This window comes from Azolla caroliniana, unplaced genomic scaffold (assembly GCF_043228905.1).
Source record: "Azolla caroliniana isolate FFs.n. ecotype wild unplaced genomic scaffold, voAzoCaro1.0.p SCAF_9, whole genome shotgun sequence".
NCBI classification, from domain to species: Eukaryota; Viridiplantae; Streptophyta; class Polypodiopsida; order Salviniales; family Salviniaceae; genus Azolla; species Azolla caroliniana.
Window position 1 is genome coordinate 18,435,670 of NW_028230444.1, and position 13,928 is coordinate 18,449,597.

At 42.1% G+C, this 13,928-nt stretch overlaps 4 non-coding genes across 4 annotated transcripts; all 4 read right to left on the reverse strand.

Moving 5' to 3' along the window:
* Positions 1-217: 217 nt before the first annotated feature.
* On the reverse strand, positions 218-290 carry TRNAR-ACG (transfer RNA arginine (anticodon ACG)). The gene has a single exon. It is a non-coding gene; the product is annotated as a tRNA-Arg (tRNA).
* A 1,027-nt stretch (positions 291-1,317) lies between these two features.
* Positions 1,318-1,390, reverse strand: TRNAR-ACG (transfer RNA arginine (anticodon ACG)). The gene has a single exon. It is a non-coding gene; the product is annotated as a tRNA-Arg (tRNA).
* A 1,105-nt stretch (positions 1,391-2,495) lies between these two features.
* On the reverse strand, positions 2,496-2,568 carry TRNAR-ACG (transfer RNA arginine (anticodon ACG)). Its single transcript has one exon. It is a non-coding gene; the product is annotated as a tRNA-Arg (tRNA).
* Positions 2,569-3,673: 1,105 nt separating this feature from the next.
* Positions 3,674-3,746, reverse strand: TRNAR-ACG (transfer RNA arginine (anticodon ACG)). The gene has a single exon. It is a non-coding gene; the product is annotated as a tRNA-Arg (tRNA).
* Positions 3,747-13,928: the final 10,182 nt, after the last annotated feature.

The window sequence follows — 13,928 nt, forward strand, 5'->3', positions numbered from 1 at the left end:
CGGCGAGCCTAAGCAAGAAAGGCATTGTTCATATGTTCCCTCGAGCGAGTGCGCATTAAAAATATGTGAACGGCATCGTCGTGATCGATGAGTACGTTCAAATGAGCGACTTTTATCCCTTCCCCAATCCACGCATGTATTGATTGCGCAACGTTACCGAGCACTCTCGTTGTCATCGTCGTATTCCGATTCTCGAGAAGCGGAACCTAATCCTAATCGATCCTACTAGGGATCGAACCTAGAATCTCTGGTTTCGTAGACCAGCGCCTTATCCATTGGGCCATAGGATCTTCGGTTTTCCGTTGGTAATTGTAGTCCCATTGAGGATCGCGATTGACGTGCGGCACACTTTTGACGAGGAATTTGTGCCGGATAAACCATTCCATTTCTTTTACCTATTTAACATCATCATCCTCGTAAATGAATGCAACCATTAAGCCAAAACAGTGGATACAAGATCACATTTTCTGGATGGTTGAGACGAATGCGCATTATGACTCCGTGAATGATTCTCGGTCGTCGTGCACTAGGGTCACGATTCTAAACCGACCCTACTAGGGGTCGAACCTAGAATCTTTGGTTTCGAAGACCAACGCCTTATCCATTAGGCCATAGGATCTTCGACCTTTCATTGAAAAGCGAAGGGAATGAAGATCTCACATGTGAACGGATAGGACCTCTTATTTCTCGTCATATTTCTTGATCGTCGTATTTTTCGTAGGATCTCTTGTCTCTTACCTGACCATTATATTACGCGCCACATTACGGAGATGAGCTTAAATGGGTTTATCGGATAAAGGTATGCGGTGTGACGTATGCAATCCATAGAAAAGCATTGATGACCGTACAAATGACCTTCGAGAAGAGTTTTCGTCTCGAACTGCCAATCTCTGATGCGCAACGTTACCGTTCTCGTCTCATGATACCAACTGCTAGATTCTTCCACTCGTACGTAAACTTGCATTGTTGAATCTCGAATACGCTACCTTCTATTAATTCTACCCTAACCAAATGAAGAGTATCGCGCATGCGACGTCTTAGTGCCGGCCTTCGTGTAGGTTGTTTCTAAATTTTAAACGACGTCATCCTTGTGGACGACTACATTCAAATGCACACCATACAACAACTAGGCGTCATCACATTCTCGCGTCTACTCGCTTGTATTCAAACTAGGAGCACGGCGAGCCTAAGCAAGAAAGGCATTGTTCATATGTTCCCTCGAGCGAGTGCGCATTAAAAATATGTGAACGGCATCGTCGTGATCGATGATTACGTTCAAATGAGCGACTTTTATCCCTTCCCCACCCTAATCCTAATCGATCCTACTAGGGATCGAACCTAGAATCTCTGGTTTCGTAGACCAGCGCCTTATCCATTGGGCCATAGGATCTTCGGTTTTCCGTTGGTAATTGTAGTCCCATTGAGGATCGCGATTGACGTGCGGCACACTTTTGACGAGGAATTTGTGCCGGATAAACCATTCCATTTCTTTTACCTATTAAACATCATCATCCTCGTAAATGAATGCAACCATTAAGCCAAAACAGTGGATACAAGATCACATTTTCTGGACGGTTGAGACGAATGCGCATTATGACTCCGTGAATGATTCTCGGTCGTCGTGCACTAGGGTCACGATTCTAAACCGACCCTACTAGGGGTTGAACCTAGAATCTTTGGTTTCGAAGACCAACGCCTTATCCATTAGGCCATAGGATCTTCGACCTTTCATCGAAAAGCGAAGGGAATGAAGAGCTCACATGTGAACGGATAGGACCTCTTATTTCTCGTCATATTTCTTGATCGTCGTATTTTTCGTAGGATCTCTTGTCTCTTACCTCACCATTATATTACTCGCCACATTACGGAGATGAGCTTAAATGGGTTTATCGGATAAAGGTATGCGGTGTGACGTATGCAATCCATAGAAAAGCATTCATGACCGTACAAATGACCTTCGAGAAGAGTTTTCGTCTCGAACTGCCAATCTCTGATGCGCAACGTTACTGTTCTCGTCTCATGATACCAACCGCTAGATTCTTCCACTCGTACGTAAACTTGCATTGTTGAATCTCGAATACGCTACCTTCTATTAATTCTACCCTAACCAAATGAAGAGTATCGCGCATGCGACGTCTTAGTGGCGGCCTTCGTGTAGGTTGTTTCTAAATTTTAAACGACGTCATCCTTGTGGACGACTACATTCAAATGCACACCATACAACAACTAGGCGTCATCACATTCTCGCGTCTACTCGCTTGTATTCAAACTAGGAGCACGGCGAGCCTAAGCAAGAAAGGCATTGTTCATATGTTCCCTCGAGCGAGTGCGCATTAAAAATATGTGAACGGCATCGTCGTGATCGATGAGTACGTTCAAATGAGCGACTTTTATCCCTTCCCCAATCCACGCATGTATTGATTGCGCAACGTTACCAAGCACTCTCGTTGTCATCGTCGTATTCCGATTCTCGAGAAGCGGAACCTAATCCTAATCGATCCTACTAGGGATCGAACCTAGAATCTCTGGTTTCGTAGACCAGCGCCTTATCCATTGGGCCATAGGATCTTCGGTTTTCCGTTGGTAATTGTAGTCCCATTGAGGATCGCGATTGACGTGCGGCACACTTTTGACGAGGAATTTGTGCCGGATTAACCATTCCATTTCTTTTACCTATTAAACATCATCATCCTCGTAAATGAATGCAACCATTAAGCCAAAACAGTGGATACAAGATCACATTTTATGGACGGTTGAGACGAATGCGCATTATGACTCCGTGAATGATTCTCGGTCGTCGTGCACTAGGGTCACGATTCTAAACCGACCCTACTAGGGGTCGAACCTAGAATCTTTGGTTTCGAAGACCAACGCCTTATCCATTAGGCCATAGGATCTTCGACCTTTCATTGAAAAGCGAAGGGAATGAAGATCTCACATGTGAACGGATAGGACCTCTTATTTCTCGTCATATTTCTTGATCGTCGTATTTTTCGTAGGATCTCTTGTCTCTTACCTTACCATTATATTACTCGCCACATTACGGAGATGAGCTTAAATGGGTTTATCGGATAAAGGTATGCGGTGTGACGTATGCAATCCATAGAAAAGCATTCATGACCGTACAAATGACCTTCGAGAAGAGTTTTCGTCTCGAACTGCCAATCTCTGAGGCGCAACGTTACCGTTCTCATCTCATGATACCAACCGCTAGATTCTTCCACTCGTACGTAAACTTGCATTGTTGAATCTCGAATACGCTACCTTCTAGTAATTCTACCCTAACCAAATGAAGAGTATCGCGCATGCGACGTCTTAGTGGCGGCCTTCGTGTAGGTTGTTTCTAAATTTTAAACGACGTCATCCTTGTGGACGACTACATTCAAATGCACACCATACAACAACTAGGCGTCATCACATTCTCGCGTCTACTCGCTTGTATTCAAACTAGGAGCACGGCGAGCCTAAGCAAGAAAGGCATTGTTCATATGTTCCCTCGAGCGAGTGCGCATTAAAAATATGTGAACGGCATCGTCGTGATCGATGATTACGTTCAAATGAGCGACTTTTATCCCTTCCCCAATCCACGCATGTATTGATTGCGCAACGTTACCGAGCACTCTCGTTGTCATCGTCGTATTCCGATTCTCGAGAAGCGGAACCTAATCCTAATCGATCCTACTAGGGATCGAACCTAGAATCTCTGGTTTCGTAGACCAGCGCCTTATCCATTGGGCCATAGGATCTTCGGTTTTCCGTTGGTAATTGTAGTCCCATTGAGGATCGCGATTGACGTGCGGCACACTTTTGACGAGGAATTTGTGCCGGATAAACCATTCCATTTCTTTTACCTATTAAACATCATCATCCTCGTAAATGAATGCAACCATTAAGCCAAAACAGTGGATACAAGATCACATTTTCTGGATGGTTGAGACGAATGCGCATTATGACTCCGTGAATGATTCTCGGTCGTCGTGCACTAGGGTCACGATTCTAAACCGACCCTACTAGGGGTCGAACCTAGAATCTTTGGTTTCGAAGACCAACGCCTTATCCATTAGGCCATAGGATCTTCGACCTTTCATTGAAAAGCGAAGGGAATGAAGATCTCACATGTGAACGGATAGGACCTCTTATTTCTCGTCATATTTCTTGATCGTCGTATTTTTCGTAGGATCTCTTGTCTCTTACCTGACCATTATATTACGCGCCACATTACGGAGATTAGCTTAAATGGGTTTATCGGATAAAGGTATGCGGTGTGACGTATGCAATCCATAGAAAAGCATTGATGACCGTACAAATGACCTTCGAGAAGAGTTTTCGTCTCGAACTGCCAATCTCTGATGCGCAACGTTACCGTTCTCGTCTCATGATACCAACCGCTAGATTCTTCCACTCGTACGTAAACTTGCATTGTTGAATCTCGAATACGCTACCTTCTATTAATTCTACCCTAACCAAATGAAGAGTATCGCGCATGCGACGTCTTAGTGGCGGCCTTCGTGTAGGTTGTTTCTAAATTTTAAACGACGTCATCCTTGTGGACGACTACATTCAAATGCACACCATACAACAACTAGGCGTCATCACATTCTCGCCTCTACTCGCTTGTATTCAAACTAGGAGCACGGCGAGCCTAAGCAAGAAAGGCATTGTTCATATGTTCCCTCGAGCGAGTGCGCATTAAAAATATGTGAACGGCATCGTCGTGATCGATGATTACGTTCAAATGAGCGACTTTTATCCCTTCCCCAATCCACGCATGTATTGATTGCGCAACGGCGGGAATACGAGTCGGTAGAGAGAATCTAAAGACGATGAAGCCGGGAGTTGGGTTTTGGCCAACGGTATTTGAGTGTGAAAAGAAAGGAAAAATAGATTTGGAGGATCTCAAACATGTTGATCGGAATGTGCGATGAATAACCGGATGGTCGGATCCAGTCAACGATAACACAAGCTTTGCGGAGGTTGTGTGTGACAACTATGAGGCTCTTGTCAAAGAGAAGAGGAAAAGAACCGGTGAAGAAGATGGCACCTCAAAGCGTCACAATACAAGGAATGCAAGGAAAGAAGGACAAGCCCAACCTACGCCACGAAAAGAGATAGGAGGAACAAGCATGAAGCCCGGTGGATCGAGCCAACCTTCTCGGATGGAAGTCGATGAATCTGTGAAGAAAGGAAAGGAACGAGTGGCACCGACTTACAAGCTACGGTCGGACATAGAACAAACAACCAACTTGCGGAAGGTCCTTGAGGAGAAGGTTTTAGACAGTCATGTCGACCTTACCTTGAGAGAGTTACTTGGGATCGCTAAGAAGGAGTTCCACAATACTATCATGGACTTGATTAAGCGGAAGCGGCAATAATCGGATGAAGAAGAGGTGAAAACAAGTGCTATAACCATGGCAAGATCCGAGGAGGAGGAGGAAGAAGTGATGGCGGACAGCTATTAGTCTCGGCCTCATTGGGCAAGAGCGACAACGGAGACACCGGTGAAGATTGGAGAGAAGAAGGAGTCTGTGGTAGCCTTGATTGACCATGGTTCGGAGATCAACCTCATGTCGACCGAATTCTAGAAGAAAGGAAGATGGCCGATCAACACAAACCACGAATGGAAGATACAAGTGGCAATGAAGGCCACGGAAGACTTGTACGGAGCTTGCCCCAATGTTAAAGTCACAATCGGAGATGTGGAGGTGGATCAACACTTCTTCGTGCAAGACTCGGCTTCACATCCCGTCATCCTAGGACAACCATATATCACATCGTCCCGGATGGCGACTAAGGTGTTCGATAATGGAGCGGCCTTCGTGCGAGTCAAGAGCCTTGACAATCAAAGGTCTGTTCAATTCCATACGGTGCGGGCTAATCATGAAATGAACCGAGATAGCCTTGGAGACGAATCCTCGGATATTTAGAGTGGACTATTGAAGCGTGGGGCACAAATAGTCCGAGCAATCATAAGTCCCCACAAGGAAGCAAAATAAGTGGATCGCAAGGAGAAGCAACATGTGTGACACCTAGTGGCGCATGTAAACTAACACTACTCAACAAGAAGGACAAGCGCCGGATACAAGACTTCGAGAAGGTGCTGAAAGAAGAAAGCATAATCGAAGAAGAAGAATTTGTGTTTCATATTCTGGAGGAAGCCTCATTTAACGACACCATCGGCGAAATCAAGGAAGTCGTGGACTTGAGCTATCCTCACGATAAACATGTGATTTCGGTTAACTCTATCGACATGTACGCTATCATCGATGAATATCACCGAGGCATCTTGATGGATGAAGCTGAAGTTAACACAAAATATAAAACGGTGGATAAGAAGATCAAACCAGTTGCGGTTCCGCTACCGGAAGATAGCTGGCAGAAGATGAAGGAAGTTGCTAATGATCCGAGCTTAAGGGATCCAAAGGCAATAGGTCATGTCTTCACAAAGGAGACAAAAGGAAAGCGACAAGTTGGAAGGGAAGATTTCCTTCTCCCTGAAGAGGAGAGAATGTTCCGCGGAATGCTTGAGAGACATGGGAAAGCCTTTGCCTTCTCTCCACAAGAGATCGGATGTGCCGACCCGAACATAATAGAGCCAATGGTGATTTTTACGGTGTTGCATGTACCTTGGAACCTCAAGCCGATACCGGTTCCAAGAGCTCACATTCCGAAGTTGATTGAGCTTCGAAAGGAAAAGGTTAGGATGGGAAAACTTGAGCCATCCAATGCTCCCAACTCCAATAGATGGTTTACGGTGCCGAAGAAGAATGGGTCCTTACGCTTTATTCAAGATCTCCAACCCGTCAACAAGGTGACGATCTTAAATGCCGGAATTGGTCCAAGTGTGGATGAATTTGCCGAAGCCTTCGCGGGAAGATCGATCTATTCCATTGGTGATCTCTACTCGGGCTATGATCAATTTCAATTGGCCGTCGATAGTAGAGACATAACAACAATGAGGACGTTGATCGGGTTGGTAAGGATGTGCACCTTACCCCAAGGTGCAACAAATTCCGTAGCCCACATGGTGAATGCCATGAATAAAGTGTTGAGGGATTGCATCCCCGATATCACAATGCCCTTCTTAGATGATATTCCAATCAAAGGATGCTCGATGGAAGAAAAAGATGAATCGAAAGATGAAGATGGTTGCCGAAGATTCGTCATCGATCATATAAAGGATAGCGAGAAGGTGTTGCAAAAGCTTGAGGATGCGAATCTCATGTTTTCGGGAGAGAAGTCTGCATTCAGTCAACCAGAAATATTGGTAGTAGGACACTTATGTGGGTCTTATGGCCGGAAGCCATCTCCATCCAAGGGGAACGCTATTCAAGAGATAAAAGAAGAATGTGTGTCTCAAATGGAGGTGTGTAGATTCTTGGGAGCATGTGCATTCTATCACATATGGATTCCACATTATGCCCATGTCGTTGAACCATTGTATGGACTATTAAAGAAAAGGAAGAAGTTCGAATGGGAAGATGAGCATACCTACGCGATTCAAAAGCTAAAGAAACTATTATTGGAAGCTCTAGCACTGCGCAAACCCGACTACAGCGATGGAACCCCGATATATGTGACGGTGGATACAAACCCAACCGGAATTGGATGGGTGATAAACCAAGAAGACAAAGAAAATAATCATTATGCAATCCAATTCGGTGCGAAGGTGTTAACCGAAAGACAAAGGAAGTATGCCCAAGTAAAGAGAGAGCTATGGGGAATAGTATCCGCACTTAAAACTGACCGTGACTACCTTATAGGAACAGAGGTCATAATCGAAACCGATTGTCTACCTATTCTTGGAATGATATCCGGTTGTGCTACACTGGATATTGCTATGTTGCGATGGATTGCCTATATCAAGTCCCTCAACCCCGAGATTTGGCATATAAACGGAAAGCATAATGTGGTGGCCGATATGTTGTCAAGGGCGAGGTATGAGGGTGAAGAAGATTTGCACTCCGACGAAGAGGATGTTGGCCTAAACTTCTTTACGGTTTCTTGTGCTTGGGTGCTAGCAGTGTTCAAAGTAGAAGATTATGAGGGTGAATTCATCGAAATTGGAAAATACTTAAGCTCTCTTACAAAAGATGAATCATGGTCAAAGGAATACTTCTACCGAATTAGGAAGAAGGCCTAAAAGTTCTTTCTCAATGAAGGACATCTATGGAAGTTTCCGAAGAAGAAGAATGGAACTCCACTTCGAGTGGTGTGCAAGAAACAGGATCAACAAACACTAACTGCTGAATTTCATGATAGTGTGTGGGCAGGTCATCATGGTATAAGGGCAACATTTGCAAAGCTCAAGGAGAAGTATTGGTGGCCGGGTGTTTACAAAGATGTAGCAAGCTATGTTGAAACATGTGAGCAATGTCAATTATACTCGAATATTCAACATAGGGATGAACTTTATCCGACATATCCATTATCAATGCACTATAAGTGGTTGGTAGACATAGTGGTTATGTCAAGGATTGGGGCAAATGAAATATCTCGTGCTAGCAAGAGAGGATCTCACCAACCAAGTAGAAGGACGGGCGCTAAGGAATAAAACAACTTCGGTGGTTTGTAGGTTTCTCCTTGAAGATGTTATTTGTCGATACGGATGTGTCGGCAAAATAGTGGCCGATAGAGGAGAATTAGATGCGAATGAAGCTAAAGAGTTCTTTTCAAGAATAGGCGTCAAATTATCGCTCACCATGGCATACAACCCGGACGCAAATGGGAAGGTGGAACGAGGACATAGTCCAATTGTAAAAGCTCTAGCAAAGGCTTGCGACGGCAAGATGGGAAATTGGCCACGATTACTATCTTATGCATTGTGGGCAGATAGAACTACACATAGCACGACTACGGGATATATGCCCGCCGAACTCATATTAGGACAAAAACCAATCATGTCGATTGAGCAAAGTGTTGCTTCGTGGACGTCTTTGCCATGGCAAGAGGAAATGAGTCGAGAAGACTTGCTAGCCACGAGGATTCAACAATTAGAACAAAGGCCCGAAGATGTCGAGTTGGCAATAGAACGGTTGTGCCAAGCTCGATTGAAGAACAAGGAGAATTTTGATAGAAAGCATCGTCTTCGACAAAGAAAAATTGAAGAAGGAGATTGGGTTCTTGTCTATGATAGTAATCTCGATAATCAATATAGCACTACTCGAAAGTTCGCAAAACGATGATTTGGCCCGTATATGGTCAAGAAAATAGAAAGCAATGCAACCTATTTTTTAGCGGAGTTAGATGGAACTCAACCTGCTTTGCCAATAGCAGGGCAGAGGATCAAGATCTTTAAGACAAGAGAAGCCCCAAATCTTGAGATCGAAGATCTAGATGATGTATCCTCGAACATCGAGGTTGAAGAAGAGTAATTAAAAAAGAGGAACCTCACCACAATTGGCACATACCGGTGGATGTGCAGGTTTGGTGGGGGTGAATGTCGTGTGGTTTATCACACACGATATGAAAACTAATAAAATAATTATTTACAATTAGCTTAATATATGGATATGGAAAGATAGATGTGTTCAAGAGCTTCATAGCGTATTTTACTACGCATAAAACGGATAAACAAGTATCAACTTATGTGAGTGTGAAGTTTAAAGAAAAGAAAAGAAAAGACAAAATTGTGAGATATCCCACATATATAGGACAACATTAGAACCCAGAATATATAAGTGAAACCAAAACATATTTATTTTATCAATGTGTGGAGCATAGAATGTTCAAGGTGACTTGGGCTACACTATGTGGTGTGCATGCTTTGGGCGTATGTGTGTGTGCATGGCTGCGTGGACATAAGTCCCTGCGTCCTACACGCTATGCCAACCTCCTCTCCCTTGCACCACAATCACCTTGATACCTACCCCGAAAGATTGAGGGTAGGCCGTGTTCCTAACCGGAAACAAAAGGCATTGTTCATATGTTCCCTCGAACGAATGCGCGTTAAAAACATATAAACGACATCGTCGTGATAAATAGTTACATTCAAACATTGTGATAGATTATTACATTCAAATACCTAATGTTATCCCTTCCCCAATACACGCATGTATTGATTGCGCAACATTTCCAAGTACTCTGTCATCATTGTTTTTCGATTCTCAAAATGAGGAACCTAATCCTAATCGATCCTACTAGGGATCGAACCGAGAATCTTTGGTTTTGTAGACCAGCGCCTTATCCATTGGGCCATAGGATCTTAGGTTTTCCGTTGGTTGTACTTCCATTGAGGATTGTGATTTACATACAATACACTTTTGATGAGAAACTTGTGCCAAATAAACCATTCCATTTCTTTTATTTAACCATCATCATCCTCGTAAATGATGAATGAATGCATCCAACCAAAAAAAAGGATAGAAGATCAAATTTTCTAGACGGCTGAGACGAATGCGCATTATGACTCCATGATTCTTCATCGTCGTGTTCTTGATGTCCTACACTAAGATCATGATTCTAAACCGATCCTACAAGGGGTCAAGCCTAGAATCTTTGGTTTCGAAGACCAACGCCTTATGCACTAGGCGATAGAATCATCGACCTTTTATCAAAAAGAAGATCCCACATGTGAACGTATAGGATCTCTTACATCTCATCATATTTCTTAAGCGTCGTATTTTTCATAGGACCTGTTGTCTCTTATCTTACCACTATATTCCTGGCCACGTTATAGAGATGAGCTTAAATATGTTTATCGGATAAAGGTATGCAGTGTGACGTATGTAATCCATAGAAAAGCATTCATGAACATACAAATAACCTTAAGGAAGAGTTTTTGTCGCAAACTATCAATCTCTAATGTTTAGATACCATTCTAGTCTCATCATACCAACCGCTAGATTCTTCCACTCGTACGTAATTTTGCATTGTTGAATCTTAAATATGCTACCTTCTATTAATTCTACTAAACTAACCAAATGAAAAGTATCACACATGCAAGGTCTTAGTGGTGGCCTTTGTGTAGATTGTTTCAAAGTTTTAAACGACGTCATCCTTGTTAACGACTACACTAAATGGTTCACCATGGTTCTTCATCGTCGTGTTCTTGATGTCTTACACTAGGATCATGACTTAAACCGATCCTACTATGGACCGAACCTAAAATGTTTGGTTATGAAGACCCATACGATCTTCGACTTGTCATTGAAAAGAAGATTTCATATGTGAACGTATAGGATCTCTTATTTCTCATCATATTCTTTAATCATCAAATTTTTCATAGGATCTCTTGTCTCTTGTCTTACCATTATATTACACACCACATTACGAAGATGAGCTTAAATGGGTTTATCATATAAAGGTATGTGGTGTGACGTATGTAATCCATAGAAAAGCATTCATGACCATACAAATGACCTTAAAAGACGGTTTCTGTCTAGGTACCGTTCTCTTCTCATTATACCACCCGCTAGATTCTTCCACTCGTAAGTAATTTTGCATTGTTGAATCTCGAATATGTTATCTTCTATTAATTCTATTAGACTAACCAAATGAAAAGTATCATGCATGTGACGTCTTAGTGGTGGCCTTCATGTAGATTATTTCTAAATTTTAAACGACGTCACCCTTGTTAACGACTACAATCAAATACAAATTATACAACAACTAGGTGTCATCACATTCTTGCATCTACTCGCTTGTATTCAAACTAGCCCAGCGAACAACACGACGAGCATAAGCAAAACAACCATTGTTCATATGTTCCCTCCAGCGAATGCGCATTAAATATATGTAAACGGCATCATCGTGATAGATTATTACATTCAAACACGCATGTATTGATTGCGCAAAATTACCTAGTACTCTGTCATCGTTGTATTTCCATTCTCGAGAAGAGGAACCTAATCCTAATCGATCCTGCTAGGGATCGAACCTACAATCTTTGTTTTCATTGACCAGCGCCTTATCCATTGGGCCATAGGATCTTGACTATCCATTGGTTTACTTCCTTTAAGGATCGTGATTGACATGCGATACACTCTTGATGAGGAATTTGTGCCAGAGAAACCATTCTATTTCTTTTAACTAAATTTCATCATCGTCGTAAATGAATGCATCCAGCCAAATTAGATCATCATTCTAAACCGTGAATCCTAATAGGGGTGCAACCTAGAATCTTTGGTTTCGAAGACAAATGCCTTATCCATTAGTCTATAGGATCTTCGACCTTTCATCGAAAAGATGATTCACATGTGAACGAATAGAATCTCTTATTTCTCATCATATTTCTTAATCATCCTATTTTTCATAGGGTCTCTTGTCTCTTATCTTACCATTATATTACTCGCCAAATTACAGAGATGAGCTAAAATGGGTTTATCGAAAAAAGGTATGCGGTGTGACGTATGTAATCCATAGAAAAACATTCATGACCATACAAATGACCTTGAAGAAGAGTTTTTGTTTCAAATTGTCAATATCTAATGTGTAGATATTGTTCTCGTCTCATCATACTAACCGTTAGATTCTTCCACTCGTACGTAATTCTGCAGTGTTGAATCTTGAATATGCTACCTTGTATTAATTCTACTCGACTAACCAAATGAAAATGATCACACATGTGACTTCTTAGTGGTGGCGTTCATTTACATTGTTTCTAGATTTTAAATGAAGTCATCCTTGTTGACGACTACATTCAAATACATATCATACAACAACTAGGCGTCATCGCACAACATACCGAGTACTCAATCATCATTGTATTTCGATTCTCGAAAAGAGGAACCTCATCCTAATTGAACCTAGAATCTCTGGTTTCATAGACCAGCTCCTTACCTATTGGTCCATAGGATCTTGAGTTTCCGTTGGTTGTACTTCCATTGAGTTTCCATTGGTTGTAATCGTGATTGACATGCGACACACTTTTGATGAGGAATTTGTGCCAAATAAAGCATTCAATTTCTTTTACCTAAACATCATCATCCTCGTAAATAAATGCATCTTATCGTAATAGTGTATACAAGATCACACTTTCTAGATGGTTGAGACGAATGCGCATTATGACTCCACAATTCTTGATCATCGTGATGCATCCAGCCAAAACAGAAACAGTGTATACAAGCTTACCTTTTCTAGACGGTTGAGACGAATGTGCATTATGAATCCATGATTCTTGATGCCGTACACTAGGATCACCATTCTAAACCGATCCTAATAGGGTTGCAACCTAGAATCTTTGGTTTCGAAGACCAATGCCTTATCCATTAGCCTTAGGATCTTCGACCTTTCATCGAAAAGATGAATCACATGTGAACGGATAGAATCTCTTATTCTCACCATAGTTTTCATAGGATCACTTGTCTCTAGTCTTACCATTATATTACTTGCCACATTACGAAGATGAGCTTAAATGGGTTTATCGGATAAAGGTATGCGGTGTGACGTATATAATCCATAGAAAAGCATTCATGACCATACAAATGACCTTAAAGAAGAGTTTTTATCTTAAATTGTGAACCTCTAATGTCTAGATATCATTCTCATCTCATCATACCAACCACTAGATTCTTCCACTCGTACATAATTTTGCATTGTTGAATCTCGAATATGCTACCTTCTATTGATTCTACTCAAATATGTATTCATTGCGGTGTGCAACATTGCCCAGTACTCTATCATCGGATGTATTTCAATTCTCGAGAACAGGAACCTAATCCTAATCAATCCTACTTGGGTTCGAACCTAGAATCTCTGGTTTCGTAGACCAGTGCCTTATCCATTGGGCCATAGGATCTTTGATTTCCATTGGTTATACTTCCATTGAGGATCATCATTGACATGCGATACACTTTTGATGAGGAATTTGTGCCAAATAAACCATTCCATTTCTTTTGCCTAAACATCATCATCCTCGTAAATGAATGCATCCAGCCAAAACAATGTATACAAGATCACATTTTCTAGATGGTTAAGACGAATGCGCATTA